At 47.1% G+C, this 14,053-nt stretch overlaps 1 long non-coding RNA gene across 1 annotated transcript in view; it reads right to left on the reverse strand.

The window, feature by feature from the left end:
• The window catches only part of LOC143283424 (uncharacterized), a 111,941-nt gene extending 99,772 nt beyond the window's left edge, over nucleotides 1-12,169 (reverse strand). Inside the window, exon 1 of the long non-coding RNA XR_013055402.1 lies at nucleotides 12,063-12,169. This is a non-coding gene — a long non-coding RNA (uncharacterized LOC143283424). The remainder of the gene's footprint in view (nucleotides 1-12,062) is intronic.
• Between the last annotated feature and the right edge of the window lie 1,884 nt (nucleotides 12,170-14,053).

Here is a 14,053-nt window from a genome sequence, read left to right on the forward strand (position 1 = left end):
ATGTAAAATGCCCTGGTACCGAAAGGGAATAAAATCATATTACCGCAGACCCATTGTCAAACAATCTCTCTCTCTCTCTCTCTCTCTCTCTCTCTCTCTCTCACACACACACACACACACACACACACATACACACACACACACACACACATACCCAATCACACTCAAAAAGAAATAAAAGATCATAACAACCAATGTTTGTCCCAAACAAACTTTTTTGTGACAAAAGACAATCCGTAAACGGGTCGGCACAACGGGTCGGCGGCACAACGATACGCTCCCCAAGAGCCTACCCGCGTGTCTTGAAACTCAAGGCAATTTACTATCTGCCAAGGGTGATAGTCCACAAAGCACTGGTAAATATGGCCAATTCTTCTGTTGCGTTGGTTTTGTAAAGGAAAAACAGGCGTTTTGCTGAGAGACGTGTCTTGAATACGGCCTCCTTCCTTTGTTTGCTTGGCAGTCAAAATCGACGTATTGAGAATGACAGACGTCCTTATATTCCATATGACGTACGTATGCAGCAGTGAAGTGAGTGCACTTGCAGACAATAAACTATGGAATGCCCGAAATTTGCAGATCATCGAAATCCGTTCATCCCAGAGAAATATTTGAATCCGAACACGTCATTTCATTCTATTTTAGCAGTCAGCTGAAAAGCAGGGATGACAATGTGTCAGAATGCTAAAGTGGCCCCCAGATTCGACGATATGCTGACTCTGATCAGTGCTTTGCCATGTAGCTTTTTTTTTTTTTTTTTTTTTAAACCTGTAGGCGTGGTGCAAAGAGCATGCGCAGAAGGGAATCCCCCAACTTTTTATTTATAGACGACGGGTTAGCTGCATGAGTGCACTTGGTGTGTCTTGAAGACGAAGATAACTGAACCTTTACGTCAAACTGTAACCGTGGGGTCCCTACCATGTCAAAGACAACTTGCCTACAGGCAAAATGATTTTTGTCTGGATTACGCCCCCAGGCTGGAAGGTAAGAGTTGACTGTGGTGACAGTTGGGGGCCGTGGCGTTGCGTCACTGTGGAGACAGTTGGGGGCCGTGGCGTTGTGTCACTGTGGAGACAGTTGGGGGCCGTGGCGTTGTGTCACTGTGGAGACAGTTGGGGCCGTGGCGTTGTGTCACTGTGGAGACAGTTGGGGCCGTGGCGTTGTGTCACTGGAGACAGTTCGGGCCGTGGCGTTGTGTCACTGTGGAGACAGTTGGGGTTGTGTCACTGTGGAGACAGTTGGGGCCGTGGCGTTGTGTCACTGTGGTGACAGTTGGGGCCGTGGCGTTGTGTCACTGTGGTGACAGTTGGGGCCGTGGCGTTGTCACTGTGGTGACAGTTGGGGCCGTGGCGTTGTGTCACTGTGGTGACAGTTGGGGCCGTGGCGTTGTGTCACTGTGGTGACAGTTGGGGCCGTGGCGTTGTCACTGTGGTGACAGTTGGGGCCGTGGCGTTGTGTCACTGTGGTGACAGTTGGGGCCGTGGCGTTGTGTCACTGTGGTGACAGTTGGGGCCGTGGCGTTGTGTCACTGTGGTGACAGTTGGGGCCGTGGCGTTGTGTCACTGTGGAGACAGTTGGGGCCGTGGCGTTGTGTCACTGTGGAGACAGTTGGGGCCGTGGCGTTGTGTCACTGTGGTGACAGTTGGGGCCGTGGCGTTGTGTCACTGTGGTGACAGTTGGGGCCGTGGCGTTGTGTCACTGTGGTGACAGTTGGGGCCGTGGCGTTGTGTCACTGTGGAGACAGTTGGGGCCGTGGCGTTGTGTCACTGTGGAGACAGTTGGGGCCGTGGCGTTGTGTCACTGTGGAGACAGTTGGGGCCGTGGCGTTGTGTCACTGTGGAGACAGTTGGGGCCGTGGCGTTGTGTCACTGTGGTGACAGTTGGGGCCGTGGCGTTGTCACTGTGGTGACAGTTGGGGCCGTGGCGTTGTCACTGTGGTGACAGTTGGGGCCGTGGCGTTGTCACTGTGGTGACAGTTGGGGCCGTGGCGTTGTGTCACTGTGGAGACAGTTCGGGTCGTGGCGTTGTCACTGTGGGTCAGGTCTTACTTTAGCATTGTAAATTCAGCCCAGGAATTTAGGATGCTTTTGAGTGATTTGTTCTGTTCGTCCTGTGTTCATGTCCATGTCCGTGGAGAGAGAGAGAGAGGGGGGGGGGGGTGAATGGGAGTTAAAGTAAATACAATATTTGTGCTGTTTTAACTGTCCATGTGCAGGATGTGTAGGCATTTTAAACAAGTTTTATTAAAATGCGATGCCGTGGTTATGTGTATGAGTGGTTTCAACCATCAAAATCTGGATTTAGTCCGTTTTCCTTGTGAACCCCCCTCAGTTGTTAAGCTTTTTATAGTTCTGTGTGTGTGTGTGTGTGTTGTCGCATTATTCGAGATATAATCAAGGATAACCAAATGACCCCCGATACCTTTCCGTCATATCTTTATTTCTTTGTATGGCTTTCTCAACTTGTGCTATAGCTTATGTGTTGGGGGGCAGAGGGGTTAAACGGAACTTTTTGTAAGATTTGGTTTATTGATAAACACCTTGCTAAGTGTACTTACATTGAGGGAGGCCAGGAGTGAATCCTATCAGTGGATAACAGACTACATCCAGTGTTTCAGTGGTATGCACTTCCACAGCCGTCCACTCACTCACACTGACCATCCACTGACTTCCATAGGCTTCCATTGCCTTCCTTGACTTCCGTGGTCTTTGCTTCAATTGTCTTCCACCACCTTCCATCACCAGTGTTCCCTGGCCTTCGTGTTCAACGCTTCCAGCACTTGCATGGTTCTACGTTTGTCGTTGTCTTCATCGTCCTACTTAAATCCATCATCATCATCGTTGTCGTTACCACTTATTCCCCTGCATCGTCATCGACCCTATCACCTTCTTCGTCGTCGTCGGATTCACTAACAATCGTCGTAGTCCTAACAATTCTTCACCAACGTTGTGTCGATGTGATTCTGTATCATCATATCCCATGATTGTGTATGCACACATATTCACACACATACACGCCTCGTGTGTGCTTCGACACTGTTCTTCCTAAAAGGAGAGCGGATTTATTCACTTCATTCTTCATACTCTTGCCTTCACTTCAGTTTTGTGATCGGCTGTGTTGTCAGCGTTGTGATGTCATTTCATGCCCTCATAAATGAATCCATTGATTTTTCTGAGTGACTGTTGTGCTTGATTGCCAATATTGCCGTGATTTAGCCCCTCTGTGTATTGCTTGAATCATGTACTAAATAAATATGCATTGAACTATTATTGTGTTAGTCTGTGTTTGTGTTGTCTGGATGTTGGTGCTAAGTTGGGTGGGTGTTACTTGTACGTTCTATGGAGTGACGGAACACTATCCTCCAACTTTCCTCCAACACTTCCCCCCCCCCTTTCATCCAACACCACCCTCACCACCCCCCCTTTCATCAAACACCACCCTCACCCCCCTCCCTTTCCTCCAACAATGCCCCCCCCCCCCCTTTCATCAAACACCACCCTCACTCCCCCTCCCTTTCCTCCAACACTTCCTCCACCCTTTCATCAAACATTCCCCCCATTTCATCAAACACCACCCTCACTCCCCCTCCCTTTCCTCCAACACTCCCCCCACCCCTTTCCTCCAACACTCCCCCCTCCCTTTCCTCCAACACTCCCCCCCCTTTCATCAAACACTCCCCCCCCTTTCATCAAACACCACCCTCACTCCCCCCTCCCTTTCCTCCAACACTCCCCCCCCCCTTTCATCAAACACTCCCCCCCCTTTCATCAAACACCACCCTCACTCCCCCCCCCCCTTTCCTCCAACACTCCCCCCCCCTTTCATCAAACACTCCCCCCCCTTTCATCAAACACTCCCCCCCCCCATTTCATCAAACACCACCCTCACTCCCCCCCCCTTTCCTCCAACACTCCCCCCCCCCCTTTCATCAAACACTCCCCCCCCTTTCATCAAACACCACCCTCACTCCCCCTCCCTTTCCTCCAACACTCCCCCCCCCCTTTCCTCCAACACTCCCCCCCCTTTCATCAAACACTCCCCCCCCTTTCATCAAACACCACCCTCACTCCCCCTCCCTTTCCTCCAACACTCCCCCCCCCCTTTCATCAAACACTCCCCCCTCCCCATTTCATCAAACACCACCCTCACTCCCCCTCCCTTTCCTCCAACACTCCCCCTCCCTTTCCTCCAACACTCCCACCCCCCTTTCATCAAACACTCCCCCCCCCCCATTTCATCAAACACCACCCTCACTCCCCCCCCCTTTCCTCCAACACTCCCCCCCCCCATTTCATCAAACACCACCCTCACTCCCCCTCCCTTTCCTCCAACACTCCCCCTCCCTTTCCTCCAACACTCCCCCCCCCTTTCATCAAACACCACCCTCACTCCCCCCCATTTCCTCAACACTCTCCCCCCTTTCATCCAACACCACCCTCTCCCCGACCCCTACACACCCCCTGCCATGGTTTGGAACCAGAGTTCATGTGTGAGTGCACGTGTGTGTGTGTACGTGCGCGCGAGAGTGTGTTTCTGTGTGTCTGCCTCTGTGTGTGTGGTTGAACCAAAAATTAATAGGGAGCGGCTGAAAAGGGAATGATGGGTTTGCGACAAAGATCAGAGAGAGTCACACTCCAAAGAAGCCACTAAGAGTGGCCGCACCAATAAACAGATAAAGCGAATCGAGGAATCAGGGAATCGGCCTGCTCCTAACGCCCATCAACTTTAATGTCAAGTCGCGGATCTCCATGCATCGCCCACTGGGCAAAGCGCATGTCTTTTATGTGGACGTGTAAATGCGCGCGCGCACGTGTGTGTGTACGTTGCTCTTCGTGAGTGTGTGAATGCACGCACGTGTCCAAGTGTGTGTGCGCGCGCGCATGCGTGCCTCTGAGTGTTCGCGTGTTGCCGCGCTTTTTTTTTTCTTCTTTTTTTCTGTTTTTCGGGGGGGGGGGTTCCTTTTTTTTTGCCGCACTTTTAAGTCCAGAAAAAAAGCGGGCGACTTCTAAGGCAAAGTGCACCTCTTGCACGTCTGTGGCAGGAAAGTGCACTGCACAGCCCAAATTGTGCACCACCACCCAGCGAGACTTTGAGACGTGAAGCCAGACCACTCCATCTCTCTCCATCCCTCCGGGCCGTGTCTCCTGCATGTGGTTGATCTGGGCAGGTTTTAAACACGGGAGGGAGGGAGGAGAGAGAGCGGGGATAGAGTAAGAGTGAAAGTGACAGAGAGAGAGAGAGAGAGAGAGAGAGAGAGAGGGGGGAGAGACGAAGAGAGGTGGGAGAGAGTGAAAGTGAGAGAGAGAAGGGTGGGAGGGAGAGATTGAGAGTAAGTGGGAGGGGAGAGACAGAGAGAGGGGGGGAGTGAAGGTGAGAAAAGGGGTGAAGAGAGGGAAGAGACAGACAGGCAGGCAGAGAGTGAAAAGTGCGTGAGGGAGTGAGGGGGGAGGGGAGAGTGTGAGATTGAAAGTGAGAGGCGGAAATAAGGGAGAGAGTGAAAGTTTATGAGAGAGGGAGGGGGGGAGAGAGTGAGAGATTAAGAGGGAGGGGGAGAGTGAAAGTGAAAGAGGGGGAGGGAGAGAGGGGGAGAAAGTGAAGGTGAGAGAGATGTGAAGGAAAGCTGCACAGGGAGGAAGAACGGGATAAACAACAGAAGAAAGGAAGAGGTAAGGTTTCATCATCCTTTGCTTAACATTTTCAAGGCGGCCTCAAAGCGTACATTGTGCTCCATATATGCCATGCACAGTCTGCATTTGAAATTAATGAAATAAAATAAAAAGCAGATGCATGTCGCAAGAAATAAAGGGACAGAAAAGAAAGGAAGGAAGGAGAGGGAAGACAAGGGACGGAAGGTGGTAGCAACGAGGGAGGGGGGAGGGTGGGAGGAGAAAGGGAGAATAGAAAAACAGAACACAAGGAAATAAAAAGAACAAAAGGAAAACGATAGAAAAAAAACGGAAGAGAGAAAACAACCTGAAGAACAAACACAAATACAGACAGAAAGACAGACAGAAAAAAAGAAACAAAGAACACAGTAAGCTCCTTGGCACACGCCATCACCACCACTCATCTCCCCAACACCCCTTCCCTGTATTTCATGGTGCTGTCCAAACCTGGTAACGTGAATGCCTTTCCTTGTCCCTGTCCAGTCAGGCATGATTATCCAGCTTTGAAAGACAGACAGGGGAAACAGGTTCACAAGGGAGCTGCCAGACTGGTCTGAACAACACGGATACGTGGCTGAGGTCAGACAGCGCCTCTTCCCCACCTCTCCACTGGCTGCCCATGAAGGCTGGAATACAGGACAAAGTTTCTGTTGTGTGCCACAGCTTTCCCAGGGCTCTGTACAGAGAATGACACATGCTTACAGTTGGTCCAACAGCAAAGTGAAAACTGTATCATCAATGCTTTCTCCACTGCGATGGGAAATCATTTACAGCTTGGTCTTCTGTGAAAAACAACGACTCTCGAACTGGGAGGCAAGACTGCACTGGCTCTTTGTGCTGCAGTCTTAGGGGGCGGGGAGGGGGGGGGGGCTACCTGGCCTTCGGGGACCATCCCATCGTCGATTATCCTGAAGATCTCTTGTCCGAGAGACAGGGGATGTAACTTGTGCAAGACACTCTCATCAAATTCTAGCCCAGATAGCCGGGACAGCAACTGCCTCCTCTGCTGTTCTGATGGTCATAGTCCGACACAACTATCATATAAACCTGCTCTTTACCTGTCCTTCCCTATTTCATAATTCTGTCAAACAAGTGTACGTATTTGGATACGTATACAAGTGTACGTATTTGGAGAGGTGGCCTATCATATTTAAGTGTGTGCAAGCTCTACAGAAAGAGATACAATGAGAGAGAGAGGGAGGGCGGGGGAGGAAGGAAGGGACAGAAAGAGCGAAAGACAGACAGACAGACAGACGGATGAACAGACAAACAGGAAAAGAGAAAGAAAGAGAAACAGACGGTCACACAGAAGCAGGGGATGTACGGGTAAGGGGGGGGGGAGAGAGAAAATGAGAGGAGAGAGACTGAGACACAGAGAGAGACAGCGGCAGACAGACAGACGGAAAAAACAGAAACAGAGACAGTATCCATGTATCCTGTCAAAAATATCCAAGTTCCAGTTTCGGCCGTCAAAGCGTGCGGAGTGATCCATATACTCCACACCAAACATGGAGCGGATGCCTGACCTTCGCATGAAGCCAACGTGTTGGACAAGGTGTGAGAGCTTCCCGTGGGTATGTATCAAACATCAGCCCGAACAGCGGCACGGAGGAAGGTGGCAGGGCGGTTATGACGCTTATGTGTCAATGCAGAGAGTCCGTGAGGGTCTGGGTTCCATTCCCGGCCTCGCCCTTTCTCCCAAGTTTGATTGGAAAATCAAAGCCAGCGTCTCGTCATTCGGCTGAGGCGATAAACCGAGGTCCCGTGTGCAGCACGCACTTGGCGCACTGAACAAAGAACCCATGGCAACGCTACAACACAGTGGAGGGAAATGCATGTGAACTTCCGTGTGATGCAGGAGGAGTTCTCCAGTAAACCGTCACACGTTTGTTTATCGATTATTTCGTCCTCGTCCTCCTCCTCCTCCTCTTCTTCTGTTTTTCTTCTTCTTCTACTTCGTCATCATCCTTATCATTGCTAGTATTATTACCATTACCGGTATTATTATTATCATTATTGGAAATTCATATTTATTCAACTCAGTGATGTATGATTACTTCCCGTTATTCGTATTAAAACAAAGCACTTTGTTTATAAAACTGTAAATGTCTGATGCCACTTGATGAATATGAAATATTTTTCCCTATCGGTAACCACGGAACAGGAAGCCCACTTTGCACATCTGATTAACACACAGGAAGATCATCCTTCAAAGAAAGAGTAACGTGTAATAAATCATATCTTAAGTGATGCACACCCGCAGGTCCTAACTGTCTATATAGCATCGTTTGGGCATTATCTTCAAAACTGTACCTGGTACGTGCTAAATACATCGTGTATCTTACCCACACATTGACTGGGGAAATAACTTTGTAATCATAACCAACGGAAAATGTCTGTGTGGGCACGGAGAGGAAAATAATGCATAATTTCTTCGTTAATACGCACTTTTTTTTTCTATTTCTTTTTTTTTAAATAATTGATTCGCCGTCGGTAACGAGGCACAATGTACGTTCAGACCAAACATAAAACATCAAAACCAAACACCCCTCCCCTGTCAAAAGCCAGCATGAAAAGCGAAGGCAAGCCGCAAACCCTACATCCTTAGAGACGAGCTGTCAAGTTCCCACTAATTGAGTGATAAAGTGAATGAAAGAATGAAGAAAAAGGAGAAAGGAAGTAACCAGAGAAGAAGGAATTGGAGGGAGAGGAGGAGGAGGAGGTGGTGGAGGAGGAGGAGGGGGAGGGGAGGAGAAAAGGAAAGGAAGACAAAAGAAAAGAAAAGAAAATGATAAAGTGAAGAATGAAGAAGACAGACGCAAACAGGAAGACAGGACTGCAGGCCAAAGAAAAAAGGAGGGACGGAAAGGGGGAGAAGGAAAGAAAGAATCACTGCCAGAAAGAAAGAAAGAAATGGGGGAAGGAGGAATGACTGACAGAAAGAGAGAAATGGGGGAAAGAGGAATGACTGCCAGAAAGAAAGAAATGGGGGAAAGAGGAATGACTGCCAGAAAGAAAATGGGGGAAAGAGGAATGACTGACAGAAAGAAAGAAATGGGGGAAAGAGGAATGACTGCCAGAAAGAAAGAAATGGGGGAAAGAGGAATGACTGACAGAAAGAAATGGGGGAAAGAAGAATGACTGACAGAAAGAAAGAAATGGGGGAAAGAGGAATGACTGACAGAAAGAAAGAAATGGGGGAAAGAGGAATGACTGACAGAAAGAAAGAAATGGGGGAAAGAGGAATGACTGACAGAAAGAAAGAAAGAAATGGCGGAAAGAGGAATGACTGACAGAAAGAAATGGGGGAAAGAGGAATGACTGACAGAAAGAAAGAAATGGGGGAAAGAGGAATGACTGACAGAAAGAAAGAAAGAAATGGGGGAAAGAGGAATGACTGACAGAAAGAAAGAAATGGGGGAAAGAGGAATGACTGACAGAAAGAAAGAAAGAAATGGGGGAAAGAGGAATGACTGACAGAAAGAAAGAAATGGAGGAAAGAGGAATGACTGACAGAAAGAAAGAAATGGGGGAAAGAGGAATGACTGACAGAAAGAAAGAAATGGAGGAAAGAGGAATGACTGACAGAAAGAAAAAGAAAGGATGGCAGGAACGAAGGTAGGAGGGAAAAGAGGAAAAAAGAGAAACAATGAGAAAGAAAAAGGAAGGAAGGAAGGAGGGAAAAGAGGGAAAAAAAGAATGACACTGAGAAAGGAAAGAAGGAAGGAAGGAGGAAGGAAGGAAGAAGGAAAAAAGAATGAGTGACACTGAGAAAGGAAAGAAAAGGGAAGGAAGGAGGAAAAGAGGAAAAAAGAATGACACTGAGAAAGGAAAGAAGGAAGGAAGGAAAAGAGGAAAAAAGAATGACACTGAGAAAGGAAAGAAGGAAGGAAGGAAAAGAGGAAAAAAGAATGACACTGAGAAAGGAAAGAAGGAAGGAAGGAGGAAAAAAATGACACTGAGAAAGGAAGGAAAAGGGAAGGAAGAAAGGAGGGAAAAAGAATGAGTGACACTGAGAAAGGAAAGAAAAAGGAAGGAAGGAGGAAAAGAGGAAAAACAGATGAGTGACACTGGGAAAGGAAGGAAAAAGGAAGGAAGAAAGGAGGGAAAAGAGGAAAAAAAAGAACGAGTGACACTGAGAAGGGAAAGAAAAAGGAAGGAAGGAAGGAGGGAAAAGCGGAAAAAAGAACGAGTGACACCGGGAAAGGAAAGAAAAAGGAAGGAAGCATGGACGACGGAGTGAAAGGGAAACAATAGCAATATCCACATTTTCCCCTCAAGACGTAATGAGCAGAGTTCACCACAAGTCGTGGACTGTCACTCCCGCAGTCACACACAGGAGTGGAGGGGAAGAAATGTGGGTATTGGGAAGGGAAGAAAGAATGGACGAAAGGAAACCAATGGAAGGAAGGAAGGCAGAGCGGAAGGGCTATGACTGACACTAAGAACGAACGAACGAACGAACGAATAAATGAATGACAAACATCAGTGGACCCAAACCAAGTCATGGTGTCTATGACCAAGGAGATCCCCCCAACCCACATCAGAGCCAGTCACCGCTACCACAGCGATCCTCAACGCCAGGAACACACGTGTCATGGTTAGGACTTCATATCACCACTCCAAGACCCCTTGTTCACACACACACACACACACGTACGTACGTACGTACGTACGCACGCACGCACGCACGCACGCACGCACGCACACACACACACACACACACACACACACACACACATATATATATATATATATATATATATATATATATATATATATATATATCGGGCGTCCCAAAAAAAGTGAACCGTTTTTTGACAAGTATTTTCTCAGTGATAGAGAAACCGAATTCATTAAAACATTTTCACACCTTAGGGTATCATCAACAAGTCTGCAAAATATCTAAAAGTTCGGACGCAAATTATGCGAGTATTATCAAATTCAAAACAGCATGTAAAAAAAATCCAGTATCAGACCTGTGCAATGTGACCTTCATCATGTTCATGCCAGTTGCCAGGTGTTGACATCTGTCAATCAGTGTCAGTCTAAAAATAGCCTGTCTGAGTGTCAAGTCTATTGATTTTTTTGATTTTTTTTATTGTCGTCTGTATCCAAAATCAGTTCTATCTAAAGTTTCAGTTTGGAAGGATCAACCATGCCTTTGAGTGAAAGTGATAAGGTTACCATTGAAAACTGTTTCAAGGAGAAAGTGAATTTTCCTCTGATATTGGATTTTTTGACATGCTGTTTTGAATTTGACAATACTCGCATAATCTGCGTCCGAACTTTTAGATATTTTACAGACTTGTTGAGCAAACCCTATGGTTACGGTGTGAAATTTTTCAGTGAATTTGGTTTCTCTATCACTGAGAAAAGCGGTTCACTTATTTTGGGACACCCGATATATGTGTGTACACACACACACACACACACACACACACACACACGCACGCACGAACACACACACACACGTACGCACGAACACACACACACACCGTGTACACACACACACACACACACACACACGAGTTGTCTTAAATAATATAAAATCAGAACGAACGCTGGAGTGAACAACCGCAGAAAGAAAGGAATAAGGAAAAAGCAGACATGACCACAAAAAGAGCAGAAGAATGAAATCAGCAAGAAAGAATGAAAGAAAAAGAACAAAAGAACGAAAGAAAGGAGAACGAAGGAAGCATGTAGGAAGGAAAAGAAAGGAAAAGAAAAAGTGTTTGTTTTTTGTTTTTTTGTTTTTTAAATGTCAGTGCAATGAAAAGGAAAAGAAAGTGCTCATAAAAAGAAAGACAGACAGGCAGACAGACAGACAGGCAGGCAGACAGACACACAGACACACAGATACACAGACAGACAGACAAAGAAAGAAAAAATAAATAAACAAATGAAGCAATGAAATGGAGAAAAAAAATAAACAGGAAAGAAAAAATGGATGAATGAAAACAGAAAGAAAGAAAGAGAACAAGGAAAAAAATCTCAGAGAAGGCATACATCTTGGATAACTCCTACTGCAGGTACTGTGTGTGTGAAACTGATGACAGCATGAGGAGTCTGGCAGATACTTGCGTGTCTTGTATATGTAGATACAGTCTTCTGACGTGAGCCAGAGAATGTGCTGAGAAAACGATCACTTCAAGAAACAAAACTGTTTACACACAGACACACACGCGCGCACACACACACGCGCGCACAAACACGCGCACAAACACATACACACACACACACACACAAAGAGGGAGAGACAGAGAAAAGACGGACATAGAGAGAGAGAGAGAGAGAGAGAGGAGAGAGAGAGAGAGAGAGAGAGAGAGAGAGACTAACAGACTAGTAACAAAAGGCAACAAAAACAAAACTAATAAACAAAAAACCACGACTTACCTGAAAGAACCGCCCCGGACCACACGAACGCTACCAACACGACCACAGTCCAGACACACCACCACCTGAACAACCTCGCCAAGTCCTGCACACACTCTCCACCTCTTCTCACTGACTAAGAAAAGGAAAACAAACACCCTTCAAACTCAACCCTCTCCAACACTAACGAACAGTGCTCAAAAACACCATCCAAGGCTTTCGCACGTGGAAAACCAGACAGTCGACCATCCCAGTCCACCGTGAGTTAAGACTGGCTCAAGTCGTGACTGAACTCAAAGCTGCTGTGCGTTTCGTGATGTGGGGAGAGGAACGAGACTGAGAGAGAGAGGGAGAGAGAGAGAGGGAGTGAGGATTTTTGGACACTTGCACGTGAAACCCGTGTGTGCCGCGAGCAGTGGATGCGCAGTGTGAGTGAAGGTGTTAGGAGAGTGGGGGGATGGGGCTGGGGGTGGTGATGACTACACTGACCTGACAGCAGACGACAGGGGGAAACTGATAATGAAATCAACACTGTGATTGTGAGGATGAGGAGGATGACAGTGATAATGCTGATGATGATAAATGGAGGTAAGGGGTGAAGTGAGTGTCAATGTGGCGTGTGTGACGCGCGCGCGCGCGTGTGTGTGTGTGTGTGTGTGTGTGACAGAATAATTATGGTTTATGTTTCTGAAAATGCTGAGTAGAAGACTCAGTTACCTGATAATCTCACTCACTTTCTGTCTGTAAACACACAAGCACAACACACGCAAGCATGTACACATATACACACATACGCACTCGCACACGCGCACACAGACCTCAATGCACAAATGCACATGCACAGTTCATCCACACACAAACACGGAAATCACTCGCGCGTACGCGTGCGCGCGCACACACACACACACACACACACACACGAACACGCACACGCACACACACACTGACTCACATAAGCTCGTGATTAAAAAAAAATATGATAAGAATATTGTAAAAGAACATAACAGAAGAGAAAAATAAAATAGAATAAGGCAAAATAAATGAAATAAAATAAAAGCTTCACCACAAAACACGAATGGCGGAATAAACTTCCCTTCCAGAATTGTAGTGATCCATTTGTTACACTTTATAGCATGCACATCAATCTGAAATAATGAATAAATAACAGATCAGCAAATTACACCGAACAGCCTCTTCCGTTTGTCCAGCAAGGAGAAACAAACAACGCCAGCATTTATGATTCTTTTTAACTCACTCAGTACGGCCAGTCCTCTCTTTTCCTCTACACAGACCCCTCGGATGTCCAGTGGGTGTCTGAATGACCCAACCTTTAGCTTCTGTCACCAGAATTGTGGTATTCTTTGTCAACATTCACCTCTTCAGTATAAGAGCCTTCCGCTTGCAATATTTTGATGGTGGTAATTGGGGTGAAACGCTGTTAACTTCGTCTCTTTCGCCGTTCGTATGGAGAGAGTTAATGATATCCATCATCGCTGCCACTGGAGGTGACATATGTCCCCAGGGCTAGCATGCCCCCAAAAGGATTTTGTTTCTTATTTCTGTCTCTGGGGTATAGATGTCAAAAGTGGGTTTATTCGTTAGTTTATTATTAACTTAGTCATCATTCGTTTATTTTTTTCACCAGTGGAGTTCAGTTCAGTTCAGTTCAATTGCTGAAGGAGGCGTCACTGCGTTCGGACAAATCCATATGCGCTACACCCCATTTTACTAAGCAGATGCCTGACCAGCAGTATAACCCAACGTGCTTTGTCAGGCCTTATCATCAGTGGTGTGTTGGCCCAGTGGGAACGCGATCCTCATAGGAAGCGAAAGAACCTTAGCCCACTGGTTCGATTCCCACAGTCACAGGTATTTTCTCCCCCTCCACTAGATCTTGAGCGGTGGTCTGGACGTTAGTCATTCGGATGAGACGATAAACCGAGGTCCCGTGTGCAGCATGCGCTTAGCGCATGTAAAAGAACCCACGGCAGCAACATTGCAGAAAAATCCAC

The sequence above is a fragment of the Babylonia areolata genome, chromosome 6, assembly GCF_041734735.1.
Source record: "Babylonia areolata isolate BAREFJ2019XMU chromosome 6, ASM4173473v1, whole genome shotgun sequence".
Lineage (NCBI taxonomy): Eukaryota > Metazoa > Mollusca > Gastropoda > Neogastropoda > Buccinidae > Babylonia > Babylonia areolata.